Raw genomic sequence first — 16,505 nt, forward strand, 5'->3', positions numbered from 1 at the left:
AGCTGTGTGAGTACGTTTTCTCCAATAGCTCTTGTGTGCTGTCCCATGTGGTTGGCACTTCCTTTTTTTGTTCTTTGTCCTGGTGACTTCACTTGGAGCATCCTGGATGTGGGTGGGAAGGACAGTGAGGCTACCCTGCTCCTTTTACGCAAACATCCATTTCGGCTGGTCCCCGAACACCACGTTTTGTCCCAGGAGGTGACCTCTCAAAGCCCCTTCTCAGCTGATGTGTTTTAAAAGCTCTGCCGCCTTGGGTGGACGTTTCCAGAGATACGTATCTTAAAGTAGCTCCCAGGGAGGCACTTTGGCTTCTGCGTAGTGTCCTCTTGCTTCCTCATTTCTTTTTCTCCTTTCCCTCTCTGGCGAGCCCAGAGCACATCTTTTCTCCGAAGGACTTAATTACTCCGCCTTTTTTTTTTTTTTTTTTTTTTTTTTTTTTTTTTGGTGTTTTGAGACAGGGTTTCTCTGTGTAGCCTTGGCTGTCCTGGACTCGCTTTGTAGACCAGGCTGGCCTCGAACTCACAGCGATCCGCCTGCCTCTGCCTCCCGAGTGCTGGGATTAAAGGCGTGCGCCACCACGCCCGGCAATTACTCCGCCTTTTACTACACCACAGCTCTGTAGGCGGCTCCTGATTACAGGACACGCCTTGGTCTGTGAGCCTCCCTTTTGGGTGTCCCCAGGGTGACATTATCTAGTCCATCCATCACAGCTCAAGATGAGGAAATGCAAGTTGAGGATGCTCTGATGTCATATGGGAAGTGGACACCTGAGAGCCCTTTCAGAACTTGGATCTTCGTCTTGGTTGACTGCTCTTGTGTTTATATGTTTTTGTTTGTTTGTTTTTTGGCCACAAACACACAGACACACTAGACACATACATCTGTTGGTTAATGAACTTCCCTTGTCAATTTCCATGCCTATCCAAACCCTATGTGGATGCACGAGTGGGTCGTTCTTTTCTTGGGAAGGTGTCACAGAGAAAGCCTGGAAACCATGAACGTGAAATGTGCAGGAGGGATGACGTAGCATATGGAAGATGGGACTGTTGTTTGCAAAGTGATAGTGTAAAATGTGGACTTGCTCTGTGCTTGTTTTTCCAACCAGAAGCTTGTGCTGTGGCATACCGAGACCACTTGAATACATGTTGCTCTGTTTGCGTGAGACTTAAAATTTTTAATTTTAAAATATTTTTAAAAGTATTTTATGTGAGTGGGAGTTTTGCCTACATGTGTGCCTATGTACCCAAAGAGCATGCTGGATTCCCAGGAACTGGAGTTACAGGCTGCTATGAACTACCATTCAGGTTCTCAGAATCAAACCCAGGTTCTCTGCAAAAGCAGCCATTGCTGTGGAATGTGGGTACAGTGAAAGCATCGCCTCAGTCAGCACGGGCACTCTGCTCTAGTTGCTATATGTCTTAAAAAGAACTTTAGTTTTAAAAATTTTATTTATTTTTATGATTATGAGTATTTTTCCTGCACCTATGTCTGTGCATCACTGTGATGCCTGGTGCATAAGGAGACCCAGAGAGGGTGTCAGCCATGCACTTCAGACAGAGAGTCCAGTGGTCCTTGAGCTGGACCTGCATACCTCTTCCCTGAGTATTTGCTTTCATGTTATTAGAAGGCACTATTCAAGCTTCCAAAAGAGGGAAATTCTACCCAGCTATGATGTTGCCTATGAACCACAACAGTGCCATCACGGCACAGTAACCCTAGGGGTGCAACAGTGGCATGGACACCTTGATGGTAACCAACAGCTCTCTGATTGGCCTTAAGACCCACTCAACAAGAAGAAGACCATGCTTGGTATTGGAAACCTAGCCAATACTCGGTGCTGGAGAAGTCATAGACCCAGCAGGAGAACCCACAACCACTGCTTTGCTAAACTAGCACAATCCCTAACTACAATCTGAATGTTTCCCCTCATATGTAGCAATTCATGCCCTCCCCCCTCATTGGGGAAACTTCTCACTGCAACAAAGACCATTACAGAAAACACAACCAATCAAAATATAGAGGCGTAGAGCCTGGTCCCAATAGACACATCTATAAAACGTTCTCACGCCTAAGGCTTGGAGAACATTGAGGAAGAGGGAGCAGAAAGATTGTAAGAGCCAGAGAATCAGAAAGTTTGCTATGAGTTTGTGTCTCCTAGTAATGCCAGAATCTACGCCCATAAAGACTCGCCAACATGACTGCCTAAACGTGAGCTGCGCAGGGACAACAGCGATAGATGTGCCCAAGTGGATGGGGGGGGGGGGAGTCCATGAGACCTCAGCCCTACACAAAGAGCTGCAGGCAACCAAGGGCAGCTGAGGGCTGGAGAAATGCACACGAATGGGTTATAACCAACACTAAACAGTCAGCTTGGAAAATATGCATACCAGTAACATTACTCAGACTGAGCAGGTTACACGTAGGAATAGATATGTATATACGCACGTGCATGTAACAACGATTTACAAAGAGGCTATAAAGTTCAAAGAGCACAAGGAAAGATCTATGGGAGGGTTTGAAGGGAGGATGTAATTATAATCTAAAAAAAAAAAATCCCCTGGGACTGAAGTTGTATAGATAGTTGTGAGCTTCCATGTGCATGCTGGGAAACAAACCCAGCTCCTCCGGAAGAGCAGCCAATGCTCTTAACTCAGGAGCTGTCGCTCTGGTCCTCAGTCATCTGTTGTAAGCGGCAGCTTCTTTTAACTGTGCAGGGACTCCTAATGAGCTTGAGGCCTAACTCCTAATGAGCCTGAGTCATTTTCTCAGGGATGACTGTAAGGTCAGTTTCCCCTTGTCCATCATCTTTTTAAAATTTTTTGTTTTATTCTTAAAATTTGCAGTTGACAATTTAAACCCAAGGGCTTCATTTACTTATCTATCTATCTATCTATCTATCTATCTATCTATCTATTTTTTTTTAAACTAGTAAAGGAATGTTTAATTCTTCATGAAAAATTTGGAGTCATTCTTTTGTTTCTGGCTGCTTCTCACACTTACACCCACTTTTGTCAGCTGGGTCTTTAAAATATGCTGGCCGCAGTTGATGCTCATACGGTCTGTTCGGTCCGTTCGCACCACTCCTTCCTAGCCTCTTCCTTTCTCTGCTGTGCTAATGGGGTAGCCCTATGTGGCCTTTCTGCATCCACCCTGTTCCCTTACAGTCCTTCCTCTTCTGCCTTCCAAGGTTCAGTCCTTTCCTTCTGACAAAAGGGGGAAGGGGGAGCTTTGCGGTGATCTTGCCGCCACACTCCCGCACTGAGAGTCTAAGCGGCAGTAGCCGGAGGAGCGAAGTTTTAGAGGGACAAAGGGTGTGCCTGTCCGTAGGTTCCTCCTTGTTCTGTTCCTCAATCCAGCCTTGACATTCGGTTCCTAGGATACAGAACTGTCTTCTAAAAATGTGTTTATTTTGAGTGACTCAAGCACAGGGATTTCAGTGATCATTGAGACTAATGCTGTGCAGTCAGAGGTTGAGAATGGAGTCTGAGTTAACTCTCAGTGCAGTGATGGAGACTGCACCCCGGTCTGATTAACCATTGGTTTCGTGTGGTGATTAGATAAGTGTCTTGATGTCATCCTACTCTTGCTGTGTAGGGGCCAAAAGGCTCCTGTCAGTGCACCTGGGCCATGCGTGGTCTTTTGTAATTTTTGTTCTTTGCTGTGTCTTACTTAGTGTTTGGAACAGTGTCCTGACAATACTAGGTAGGAATGCAATTGATAAGGTTGGACTTATATTCTGTCTTTAAGATGAAAGAGAAGTCTTTTATTTTTATTTATTTTTTTTACAGAGCACTGGCTGTTGATAAGCAAGGGTTCTAGTCAGGGCCTGTGGTAAGCATGGAGCGAAAGACAGAAAATGGAACTTATTCCAGGTCCTGTTCCAGAGCGTCAGCAATTGTCTGACTTTTAGCCTTTTCTCTGGAAAAAGAGGCAGAAAGCATCTAGTAGCCTCTAGTGTCAGAGGCGGGGGGAGTGAGCTGTGTCACCCACTGGCTAATCGCTGCTGAGCACTGTGCGTTGTACCTGCTGTTTGCTGCTGAAGTGAAGGTGACTAGCCACAGTAAGGACATTTGGGATACTTGGGTCACCCAGGTGCCTATGCAAACAGTCTTAACTACAGAGTTATTGCTGTGCCTGGGGTGAGCATTTAACTCAGCTCTGGAATGTCATAGGGAGATTCCTGGAGGAAGAAAGGCAGAGAAATACGTTGCTTTGGTGAAATGGAAAGTGTAGGACAATAACACCTCAGGCTAGAGAACAGAATGTGCGAAGGCTGGGAGATGGGAGGGGATGTATTTAGAGTTGTCACAAGCAGAAGATACAGGGAAGCAACGAGGCCAGATTAGAGAAATAGACATTCATAAGCCACCGGACTCCATAGTGTAAGACTGTCACCAACTTACTATCCCTGGCCCCTTTTTATTTTGTTTGAGTTGCTTGGGTTTTCTTATTTTCTATCAGTAAACATGTTAGAAATGAATCAAGAACAAATTGGGGCTCACCGCATATTTCTTTCTGATTTTAACAACCTCTGCTCTTCACTTGCCTACTTCAAGCTTGCATCTATATTTTTTTCTCTTCTAGAATGTATAAATACCTGAGAAAGAGAGCCACCATCACAGCTTCCAGCCTGCAGTAAATAAGCTGAGAACAGGACACAATTACACGTGTTATTGGTGAGTCTAGTTTCCTTTTGGTCTTTTATCTCTATGGTTTTGTTTGTATTTTATTAGAAGCCCCCTTTCTTGATCAGAGGAGGAATTATGCTTTGTGTGGGTCCTAGAGACACACAGAGTCACTTACAAAGGCTTGAGAGAGGGCTGGACACTCCAGGTGAAGAAAAACTGCAAACTTCAGTCCAGTAAAATCTACTTGAAGAAGACTACTTACCGTGTTTTACCCTCCCTCCCACAGTTCTCCCTGGGCTTTGTACTTGTTCTTGGCCCCCTGAAGTGAGAACAGATGTTCAGTTGTGCATTTATTACTAGAGGTTTTACATCTGGAAACAATTTTAGAGATTGTATTTGGACTGTAGTTCATCGTCTCCCACTGGACACTGCCCACTAGTAAGGTAATGAACTTGGGGAGGTTTTAGAATTTGCCCAAGGATACCTGTCCTCCTTGGTGCAGAGCCCAGGTGAGCCCTCAGAGGGGACTCACATCTGATTTGGAGTTGAAAGCCCATTCCTTTCAATTGCTGACACTCACTAGAGGCAGACATCAAATGACAAGACACAGCAGTATCAAGATCCTGTGGACTTCCATTTGACATGTTTACTTGTTCAAAACATCAGGCAGTTACATGCCTTTGTTAGGGTACTTGATCCCTAGACATTTATAAAAAGCCACAAAATAGGGAGCATGGCATAAATCCTGATGGAGCTATCGGGAAGTAGTTAGTCACTGGGCACTAAGGATTTTGTTACTTCTGTAATTTGCAGCTAGTCTCTGTATCCATCTCTATGTATATTTATTTCAAATATCAGAAAAATGTAACTATATCTATTTGTAGATATATATCAATGGCTTTCTATCTATCATTCATCTCTAATATTCCAAGCATCTATCTATCTATCTATCTATCTATCTATCTATCTATCTATCATCTATCCATCTTTATCATCACCATCATCTCTGTCCATCCACCTGTCTCTCATCTAACTACTTCATGTGCAACTTTCACTTGTGGCAAGTGAGGCTTGCTCATAGACCAGAATTTTATAACTCACTCTAGCTGTGTTAAAAGGCTCAATGAGAGTTTTTGATTTTCATGCTGAACTCTGCAGCAATTTACAGCAGGTCAATTATGGTTTATCTCCTAGAGATCCTGCTGAGGTAGGACTGCGCTAGCAAACATGGGACTTGGGTAGGAAATAGGAGACACTTCTGTTTTGTGGGGGTGAGAGTAGCTATGGCTTATCCTGTCATTATTGCACTCTGCTGAGCTTTTTTTTAAAAATGAAAGGTTGCTTTGAATCTTCAGGCCAGGACCTATTCTGTGATCATTATAGCTTTTCAGGTCCTGCTATCTACTTATCTCTTTAGTAGGTGCCTGTGCGCTTCAGAATTTTAACTCTTTCTGATGCTGTGATAAGTAGGCGAGCGGTGGGATGCCAACAGAACATATTTTTCTTGGAGCGGCAAAGAGACAAAGGCTCTTAGTCTATCCACACACTCTAGACCCATATTAACTAGTACAGACAATCTTAGTGCTTATATACAATTAAAGGTTCACAGAGTTTTTCAAGCCTGTCAAAATCAAGCGAGGTTTATAAAATAGGCTTTAGGATTATTTATCATAAAAGAAACAGATATCTCCCAAAGTTAGAGTAAGTAGTGAGGCTCAGAGGAAGCTTCTTAACAATGAGCAGATCACAATGACAGACTCAGTCCTGTCTGCTGTTTCTGCTCAGCGGTTGAGATGCTGAGTGCTCATCCTGTCACATTTGAGTCAGTCTATGACATTCCTTCACTTTAGTCTGTTTGGATAGGTGTCGCTATGGTAACTGTGGTGGTTTGAATAGGAATGGTCCCCATAGAGTCAGATGTTTGAATGCTTGGCTATAGGGAGTGGAGCTATTAAGAGGCGTGGCCTTGTTGGTGCAGGTGGAGCTTTGCTGGAGGAAGTGTGTCACTACGGGATGGGCTTTGAGGTCTCAGAAGCTCAAGCCAGGCCAAGTGTGGCCTTCTCTTCCTTGTTGCCTCTGGATCCAGATGAAGAACTCTCAGCTACTGCTCTAGCACCGTGTCTGCTTGCATGCTGCCATGCTTCTTGCCGTGATGATAATGAACTCAACCTCTGAACTATAAGCTGGTCCCAGTTAAATGTTTATTTATTTATTTTTATTATTATTATTATTTTTTATAAGAGTTGCTATGGTCATGGTGTCTCTTCACAGCAATAGAAACCCTAACTAAGACAGGCAGCAACGAACAGCCCTCAGTGTTTATTGGCTAATACAACAAATGCTCTGAGCTACCCCACGTTTCCCCTATGGGCCTAAGCCCTTTTGAATTCCTATATGGGAGGCCATTCCTTCTCAGCCATCACTTCTGGGCTCAGACCCTTCTGCTGGCCGGGTTCCTACCCTACCCCTCTCTCCTACAGTCCCTATTCACTCACATGCTGCCTGCCCCATGCCAAAGGATTCAACTGTTCCTGAGTCTCTTACCTACTCTCTCTGGGGGACTAAGTACTCTTCAAACAATTATCTCCCAGGTCTCTAGAACCTTGGTGGAAAGGACCCTACACTCCAATTCTTACCACTTCTTTAGCTGCCAAACTCTTGGAGTACAAGTGCTGGCACCACCTCTCCAGACTCCAGAGGGCACCTACTCAAGATGAGTGGTCTGTAAAACAACTGGAAAATTCCACTCTCTGATACTTCAGAAAGCCCTCACCCCATGGCTGTCCCTTTGCAGCTGGAATCAAGCAGATATGAATTTGCAGTCCATATACCCAAAGAGGTCTAGATGATTTTTTTTCTTTCTCCCTTGAGCTTAATTCCTATCACCCAGCTAGTCTTGGAAATGAGGCTTTCCTTAGCATGTGGTCAGTCTTCTCCGGGTCACATCATTAAAGAAAACTAACTCTTCATCTCCCAGTAGCTATCAAATGTCCTCAGCTAGAGATGGGATATCATGTCCACCTTTCCCACTCCACACTAGGATTTTTGTCTGAATAGAGCTTGTGTGCATGCTGTCACAATTGTTGTAAGTTCATATATGCATCTCTTATGTTGTGTCTGATGTAATTAACCACCTCTGGATTTTGCAATCTTTCTGACCCTTGTTACTAGAAGACCCCTGAGCTCTTCCAGGAAGGGTATAATATGCATATTCCATTTAGGGTTGAACACTGCACAATCTCTTGTTTTCTGTATATTGGCCATGTGAGGGGTTCTGTGCTAATCACCATCTACTGCAAGGAGAAGCTTCTCTGATGAGAACTGAGAGATGTCCTGATCTATTGATATAGCTATACCTATGGGTATAGCAATGAGTCAGGTGTCATTTCAATACTATAGTCTTTTATCAGAATAATAGTATTGAGTTTTTCCCTATGGCCAATGACCTATCTAGCCACAGATTCTTGGCCCTTTAAACAATGCTAATTATGGGCTCTATCTCACTGAGTGGATTATTCCCGTAATATTTGTGTCACTATTGCACTAATAAGCATATATTGTCAGACCAGTCACTGTTGTAGCTTTCAACATTCTCAGCTGGGTGAGATGGAGAATTGCTTTATCTCCTCTGGCTATGTAAAGAGTTAGAACAAATAACTATGCCCTGACATTTAAAGAAGAAGGAATGAAATTCAGCAACAAAGAATTCTCTAGAGAATATGGACAGAATACCAGGAGTAGACTTTTGGGCAGCTGAAATCAATGCAATTTTTGATAAGAAAAGATAAAACCTCTTACTTTGAATCTCACTTTCTAGAAGCAGGTATAGAAGTGAGCTGCAGAAGGCTCTGTCAAATTTTAGTTGGTTGGTAACCTTTTTTGTTACTCCTTTTCTTAAACTGATATTTCAGAAAGATGTCACCGAATTGCCTAATTAAAACAGATCAGTGCTTAATTTAGTCACCTAAGGAGGATGCTTCATACCTGGGGATGAGCTCCCTCTTTTCTTCTCCCCACACTTAGTGTAGTACCTGGCATGTTGTAAATACATTCTTGGTAAATATATGGAACTGAAAAGGCCACTAGGCAATCTTTCATGGTTGACTTGAGCATTCCTCTAGATAAATTAGGATGGATTCTTATGTCTAAAATTGCAAGTTATTTCTCATTTTAAAAAGTCATGCATATTAGATAAAACTCATGGCTAAGCATAAACAGCAAAGCAGTTTTCAGGAATTTTATTATGTACCCAGAATACACTGGCTTATGCTTTCACCTGTGTATAGTAAAGCTGAGGTGAACTTCCACTCAGAACATAGTTGGACTTTTTCTTGTACTTAGTTTATTTGATGGTTACCCAGATTTCTCCTATTTTATTGCATTGGTTTAAGCTAAAACATGACTGCTATTATAAAGATGCACCAGAAAATCAACAACATTAATGATAGCAGGAAGGAGCTCTCCATTCATGTGCGTGTGTGCCTGCATGTATACGTGGATGTGTGTGTGTGTGTGTGTGTGTGTGTGTGTGTGTGTGTGTGTGTGTGTTTTAAGGAAGGCTCTTCCTCTGCAGCTCACACCTGATCTTGAGTCACAGTCCACCTTCTTTGGCCTCTAGAATGCTAGGAATCACATCTGGGGACCATTATATTTTGTTTTGGAGGAAGGTCCATCTATGTTTTCAGATGCTAATTTCAGTGCCTTGAGATCTGGTTACCACCCTGCCATCGTTATGTATTGTTATGAATGCTGAACTATCTCCTTTAACCGTGTGATGATAAGGAATGTTCCCAGTTATCTCTGATTGGCTAAATAAAGATGCTGAAGCCTGTGACTAGTTGGAGTTTTAGGTACCTGGGTTTGAGAGATGGGGTGGAGGGGTGGGGGTGGGGGGAGAAAAGCAGCAGAGCAGCAGGAGAGGAGGGAGAAGGCAAGAATATTGATTTTTTTCCCTTCCTAGCACCTCCTTTTATTTGTAGTAACTGGTTCTTTCCAAGGGGCTGGGAGACATTAAGACTAAAGGTTATGGGAGTTGAAGCTGGAAAGCTGTCCCGTGCTCACGCATCAGCAGGATCAATACAGTAAAATGTCTATCCTACCACAGTCAGTCTACAGTGTCTATCCTACCACAGTCAGTCTACAGAGTCAATGCACTCCCCATCAAATTTCCAAAAAAATTTGTTCATAGATCTTGAAAGGACAATTTTCAGCTTTATTGTAAACACAAAAAACCCAGAATAGGTAAAACAACTCATATTGCTGTTCATCCTCAAAGAAAGTCAGCAGAGGAACTCAGACAGGGCCAGAACCTGTTACCAGGAGCTGTTTCAGAGGCCATGGAGGAGGAGGGGTGCTGCTCACTGGCTTGCTTAGCCTATTTTCTTTTTCTTTTATCTTTCTTTCCTTCCTTCCTCCTCCTCCTCCTCTTCTTCTTTCTTTCCGAGATAGGGTTTCTCTGTGTAGCCTTGGCTGTTCTGGACTCACTTTGTAGACCAGGCTGACCTCCAACTCAAAGAGATCTGCCCACCTCTGCCTCCCAAGTGCTGGGATTAAAGGCTTGCCCTACCATGCCTGGCTTCTATTTTCTTATAGAACCCAGGACCGCCAGCCCAATCAGGCATGGCACAACCCACAATAGGCTGCCCCTCCCCATCAATCACTAATGAAGAGAATGTCCTAAAGCTAGATATTACAGAGGCATTCCCCCCCCCTTGTTTTTTTTTTTTTCAAGACAGAGTTTCTCTGTGTAACAGCTGTGGCTGTCCTGGACTCACTTTGTAGACTAGGATGGCCTTGAACTCACAGAGATCTGCTTGCCTCTACCTCCTGAGTGTGGGGATTAAAGGCGTCTGACCCACCCAGAAGCATTTTCTCAGTTGAGGTTCTTTACTTTCAGATACCTCTAGTTTGTGTGTCAAGCAGACATAAAACTAGCCAGCACATGATTAATATCTAGACTATACAAAGAACTACAAAACAACAAAACAAAACAAAACAACAACAAAAAAACCCCAAAACAAACCAAAGGAAGAAATTCAGCTAAAGCCATAAACTGTAGAACAGAAAAGAAATATCTCAAAAGAAGAAATACAAATGGCTAATAAGTGTTTTTTTTTTTAAACTATGAAACATCCTTAGCCATCAGTGAAATCAAAACCAAAATTACTTGGAGAGTCAGTCTCCAGTAAGAATGGCTGCAATCAAGAAAATAAATAACAACAAATACTGGCAAGGCTGTTGGGAAAGGAGAATACTTACCCACTGTTAGTGAGAGTATACATTGGTACAGCCATATGAAATCATTGTGGCGATTTCTCACAAAATCTACAAATCTATTCATCACATTATCCAGCTTATACCATTCATGGGCACCTATTCAAAGACTATGTTCTATTTCAGAGATCCTTGCTTCTCTGTGTCCATTGCTGTCCTTTAAATAATAACTAGGACATGGAGAGAACATATCTCAACATAATAAAGACTGTACATGACAAATGTGCTGGCAACATCTTGCTAAATGGAGACATTTTTGATTCATTTTTTACTAAGATAATTAACAAGACAAGGGTGCAATGAAATCAGTCTAGATATCCATCAGTGGATAAATAGATAATTAAAATGTGATACGTGTGCATAATGCCATTTTATTCTGCTACAAAGGAAAATGAAAATATGAAGTTGGCAGGGAAATAGATGAAATGGAAAATGTGGTGATTGAGATAGTAGAAGCCCAGAAAGATAGATGCCACATATTCTCTCTCAAATGCCGAGTCCCATTTCAAATGTTTTAATTTGTGTGTTTAACCTGGAGTGCCTGTAGAGGCCAGGAAGCTAGCTAGGAAGGGGCCACTGGGTTATGGAGATAGAGAGTACTGAAAGGAAGGGAAAGCAACAGAAGAAGTGATATGAAAGTAGAGAGTGGGGCACCACAGGTGGGAAGACTTAAGAGGGATGGAGGTGAGGAGAGAGGGGATTGGAGGAGGTAGAAGGGATGGGAAGTCCATGCTTCTCCTGCAAGCTAATGAAAAATACAATTGTCAGCTGGCTGTGGCGGCACACGCCTATAATCCCAGCACTTGGGGAGGCAGAGCCTGGTGGATCTCTCTGAGTTTGAGGCCAGCCTGGTCTACAAAGTGAGTCGAAGATAGCCAAGGCTACACAGAGAAACCCTGTCTCAGAAAACCAAACCAAACCAAAACACAAAAAATCCAGGTGTTTAAAAATAGGTTGAATGGGTGGATAATGCTATTCCTAGAAGCCACAGGACATTGAACACCAGCACCGGTGTATCTCTGTTGACTGTTCAATCAGAGAGACCCAAACAACAGTCTGTTGCCTTTCCTCTTGGTTGCCCATGATATGATAAGACCCTATTGCCAAAGAAAGCACACACTGTGGTTGCAGAGCGCATAGAAATCAAGCTGGAGCCGAGCTGGATGTTTCCGTCCAATGGACACTGAGAGTTCTGGAAGGCGCTATGTGGCTGTTTGAGGAGAAAAGTCACGGACAATCTTACCTGACAGTGTATTCTGTGGGTTACAAACCAACTTGCTAGATGCAATAGGCACACCCTGCATTGGTGGCACGGCTGACCATCGTGAGGATAACCAGCCTCTTGACAATTAGATCTGAGGCCTGCTCCACAGGAGAATGTTCATGCCTAGTATAATAAACCTAGTTAAACCCCACAGCTCAGGAGTCAAGGCCCCACGGGGAACCTACTACTATTGTGTTGCTAAATAGTCAAGTGTCACGCTGCCTTTTAAATATTTATATGACAGATCAGCGCTGCTCTCTGCCTGTGTCAGAGAAGCTTACGTTGCAGTGGACAGTGTTAATGTGAAGACTATCAACGTCCAAGGTGCTGAGGATAAACGTCTTTTGAGTTCTCTGTCCTTATTCATGATTCGGGGAACAATGTGTCGCATTCGTGAGCTCAACAGTGGCTACCTGCATAAAACCTATCCACGAGTGAGCCTGTCAACATTCCATCACGGCTAGAGGAGAGGTTCATGAGTCCCCACCTCTCCCCAAGTAGATACAGGCAGTTAATGGTTGCTGGGGGTGGGAGTTGTATTCCTCAGTGGTGTAGCCACTTCATACTACAGAAGGAGTGTTTTAACTTCTATCACAAAAAATTAAAAAAAAAAAAGTAACTTCAAAGATAATGTGGCAATCATGTGGATTATAGCATCATATTGCATGCATTGTATGTGCAAATTTATTTAAAAAATGAAGAAATCCATTAATTTCCCAAAATCACACAGAGAAACCAAGTAGACTCACTTTGCTCCTAAACTGGCTGGCTCCTTAGTGAAGTTCTATGCTGACAGTAGTTGGATGCTATCTTACAATGTAAATGAGTGATTTGGACTACTTAAACAACTTTCTGAGTAATGTTTTTCCAGGAGGAAGCTATATAATATATATATGTATATATGTACATCTTATGCATATTATATATACATAAACGCCATGAGTTAGTAAGTACTTAGTATGTGCAAAGAAATTTTTTGATTATTTTGCTTGTGGTTAACTAACTTGATCTGTGTTACAATGACTAATTGACACCATTTTAATTACCATGCCACCGACGAGCTTAAAGCAGTAGGGATATGGAAAAGGCCACATAGCCCCTGAAGACAAAACCCCCGACTTAGAAGCAGGTCAGGTGGATCTAGGGCTCACGCTCTTAACTGCCTTCCCTTGGTGGTTATGGACAGGTTTGGTTATGAAAAAAAAAAAAAAAAGACATATCCTATAGACAGAACTGGGGCGAGTAAAAGCCAGACTATGGACTAGTCCAGCTGAGTCTACATACAAAATTACTAGGATTTTGGGAATTCCAAGGTAGGACTGAAGAATGGGATCCTGTCTGGAGCCCTTTGTGTAGGGACCTGCTCAGTGCTGTCTAGAAGTTAAACAAGTCCCAGGTCTGGGAAAACACAGAGAACCTTTCAAACACTGGATGTGTCCCAATTTAAACAAGCTTGTTGGGATGCTTCACTAAATAACCGTTCTCTGACAGACGGGGCCTTGAGATGGAATACGCTGGGTAAGGATTCAATTGGGATGGTGTCCAGCAGGGAGCTTCAATACAGAAAAGGTCCAGCAGGCACAGGGAATAAATTGTAAGAGGTCAGCTGAGCTACCCAGGAGAAATGTAACACCCTCCAACGGCCTGGAGAGATTAGATTGCTCGGCTCAAGTGGGATGGAAAAATCAAGCCAATTTCTTTCTGTCTCAGTGGATGTTCTCAATGCAACAAGCAGAGAACTTGGGAACACCCAAACAGCTGAAATTCAGACTGGGCTGAAGTGAAAAGTTTTTGATGTGTAAAAGTAAACACTCTTTCAGTAAGTGTGTATTGAGTACCTACTTTCTGCCAGGTCTTGTTCAAGGTGCTGAAGATACAACACTGAGCAAAACTGCCATGGTCTCTGCCTGTCGAAGGCTTGATTGACACCCAATGCAGAAGGCCGACAAGCTGGCAGCAGTGCACACAAAGTGCAATCAATGGTTGGACAGGAGGGTCTGGCGTAGTCAGGAAGGAGAGGGCCGAGAGCCTCTTAAGTATTTCAAAGGGGTTGCAGAAGAGGTGATGCTCAAATTGAATTGAGAGCCAGAACCTTGTACAGAAGTGTGTTCAGAGAGACAAGGAAAAGAGATGTTTGGAGGAAAGTTAGGGGTGGGCCCTGCGGCTTTAGCAATGAAGGAGAGGGTCTTGCTTGAAACGCCATGCTGAGCAGGGGTCATGACAGAGATGGCTCTTGGGATGGTCATGGGACTCTGGGAGGCATATTAAAGAGGTTGAAATAAGAAGGCTGTGGTGTGATCAAATGAGAGCTACTGATGTAAAACCAAAAAAAAGGGGGGGGGATGTTGTTAAAATTGTGTTTAGTTATTTTAAGCTGAAGGTATATGGTGTTTTTCAATTGATAAGAAAACTTTACTCCTTCAGTGAGCTAGGATATAAACCTGCATCCGATCCATCATAGTGATTGGTCTGTACCATCTAAGGTCGCTGCCCTAGCTACTCACATTTTATCTATTGTGGCAATTCATAGTCTCCAAATTTATTTAATTAAAATATGTCTGTAAGAGCTAGGACATAGCTCAGTGATAGAGTTCATGTTTAGCATGTGAAAAGCCATGGGTTTAATAGTTATCACACATACACACACAAAAGAGATGTTAGCTTATTAAATAAAACATACTTATAGAATTACAATTATTAAGCCAATCCTCATTAAACTCTTTGAGGTCAGCACAGTTTTTCACCCCCACTTCACTAATGAGATGCAGAGCACCATTCAGTTAGTGAGTAGCAGCCATGTAGCTCGGCCAGCCTCGGGACAGACAGCACTCAGCCCACACCGCATGTGGCCTCAGAGGTCATTTACTTTTAAGGGCTTAAATGAAACAGATACAGCATCCCCCTGAGTGGACACCATGAACACTGCTTGTTTGAATAGTCCAGAGCCAGTCTGGGGCTATAACCATGGGCACAGTTAAGTGTCCCCTCTCCAGTCTAGAAGCTGGACAGATCACTCCAAATCACAATCTGTGGGAGATGGCTGATGAGGGAGGGTGACAGCACACGGATATCTCATGTCCTCAGGGACACAAAGCCACCACGAGACAATTCTCACAGAGAAATACACTCTTCACAGGGAAGGAGACATGGAATTTGAGTGTCTGGACAAAGGAGGAAGAGACACTGAATTAGAGAACATTTTTTTTTTCAAGGAATTATAATTTGGAGATGGAAGAGACCAAGGGAGAATGCAGGGCATGAGGCCAGGCAGTGGGCTGAGCCAGGCTCGTCAGAGCAGGACTGTGATGGCAACACACAGCAACAGCCACACTTCCAGCTTGTGCCACGAGCTGAGCAACAAGAACCCATATCACACCGTGCTGGAAATGTCTGTGGGTAGGGGGTTTCCCCAGGCAGGGAACCTTGCTAACGTCATTTCCCCCCTGGGCCTTTGCTTGTGTGTATGTGGTGTGTTTGAAAGGATGCACACATTTGCGCTTGTTTATATCGACATTGGGATTTGTATCTTTAAATTTTTATTGAATTTGTTCCTTAACAATGGCACGCACGTATAAAGCATGTATATATGCTACTGCAGCCCTCATCCTCTCTAGTCTTCCTTTCACCTCTGTTAGCACACCTCTCTGTTATTCCCTTTTAAACACAACAGTGTTGAGGAGTATTTTACATATAAAAATGTTCATGCTGTCTTAGGTTCCTATCACTCTGATAAGATAAGAACGTGGAGGCAGGAGTTGATGCAGAAGCACCGAGGGATGCTGCTCACTGATTTGGTCCTCATGGTTTGCTCAACCTGCTTACAGCACCAGGACCACCAGCCCAGGCATGGCACCACCCGTATCAACCGTCAATCGAGAAGCTGCACCGCAGACTTGTGTACAGGCCAACCTGGTTGGGGGCATTTTCTCAACTGAGGTTCCTTCTTCCAGGATGATTCTAGCTCATGTCAATGTCAGGTTTCCTTAAAATTAGCCAGCCCACTGATCACCAGCATAAAATTCAGTAATTTTTAATAACTATAAAATAAATGATATAACTATCAAGAAACCATGTCTCAACATTTTCACTCACACCTCCTTTAGGGATGCTCAAGTGTACTTACAGCCTCCACCTCTGGCCTCAGGCAATATTTCATGCAAATTCTATGGTGTCCTTATGGTACCTTTCACTCCTCCCCCACCCCCATAGAGCATGTTTTTGAGGTTCATCCCTGGCATAGAAAAAAACCCCCAGAAGTTCCATGTTTTTTATTGCTAAATACCATGACATTACACTCATTAGCTTCTAAAATTAGAAATGTACACACAATGTAATAAATA

General features: G+C 43.2%; 1 long non-coding RNA gene across 1 annotated transcript in view; it reads left to right on the forward strand.

Annotated features, from left to right (window-relative positions):
- The window catches only part of LOC311603537, a 36,349-nt gene extending 20,178 nt beyond the window's left edge, over positions 1-16,171 (forward strand). The window contains exons 2-3 of the long non-coding RNA XR_014781116.1: positions 4,585-4,676; positions 15,880-16,171. This is a non-coding gene — a long non-coding RNA (uncharacterized lncRNA). The remainder of the gene's footprint in view (positions 1-4,584; positions 4,677-15,879) is intronic.
- Positions 16,172-16,505: the final 334 nt, after the last annotated feature.

Source organism: Acomys minous, assembly GCF_964271855.1.
Source record: "Acomys minous genome assembly, chromosome: 8".
NCBI classification, from domain to species: Eukaryota; Metazoa; Chordata; class Mammalia; order Rodentia; family Muridae; genus Acomys; species Acomys minous.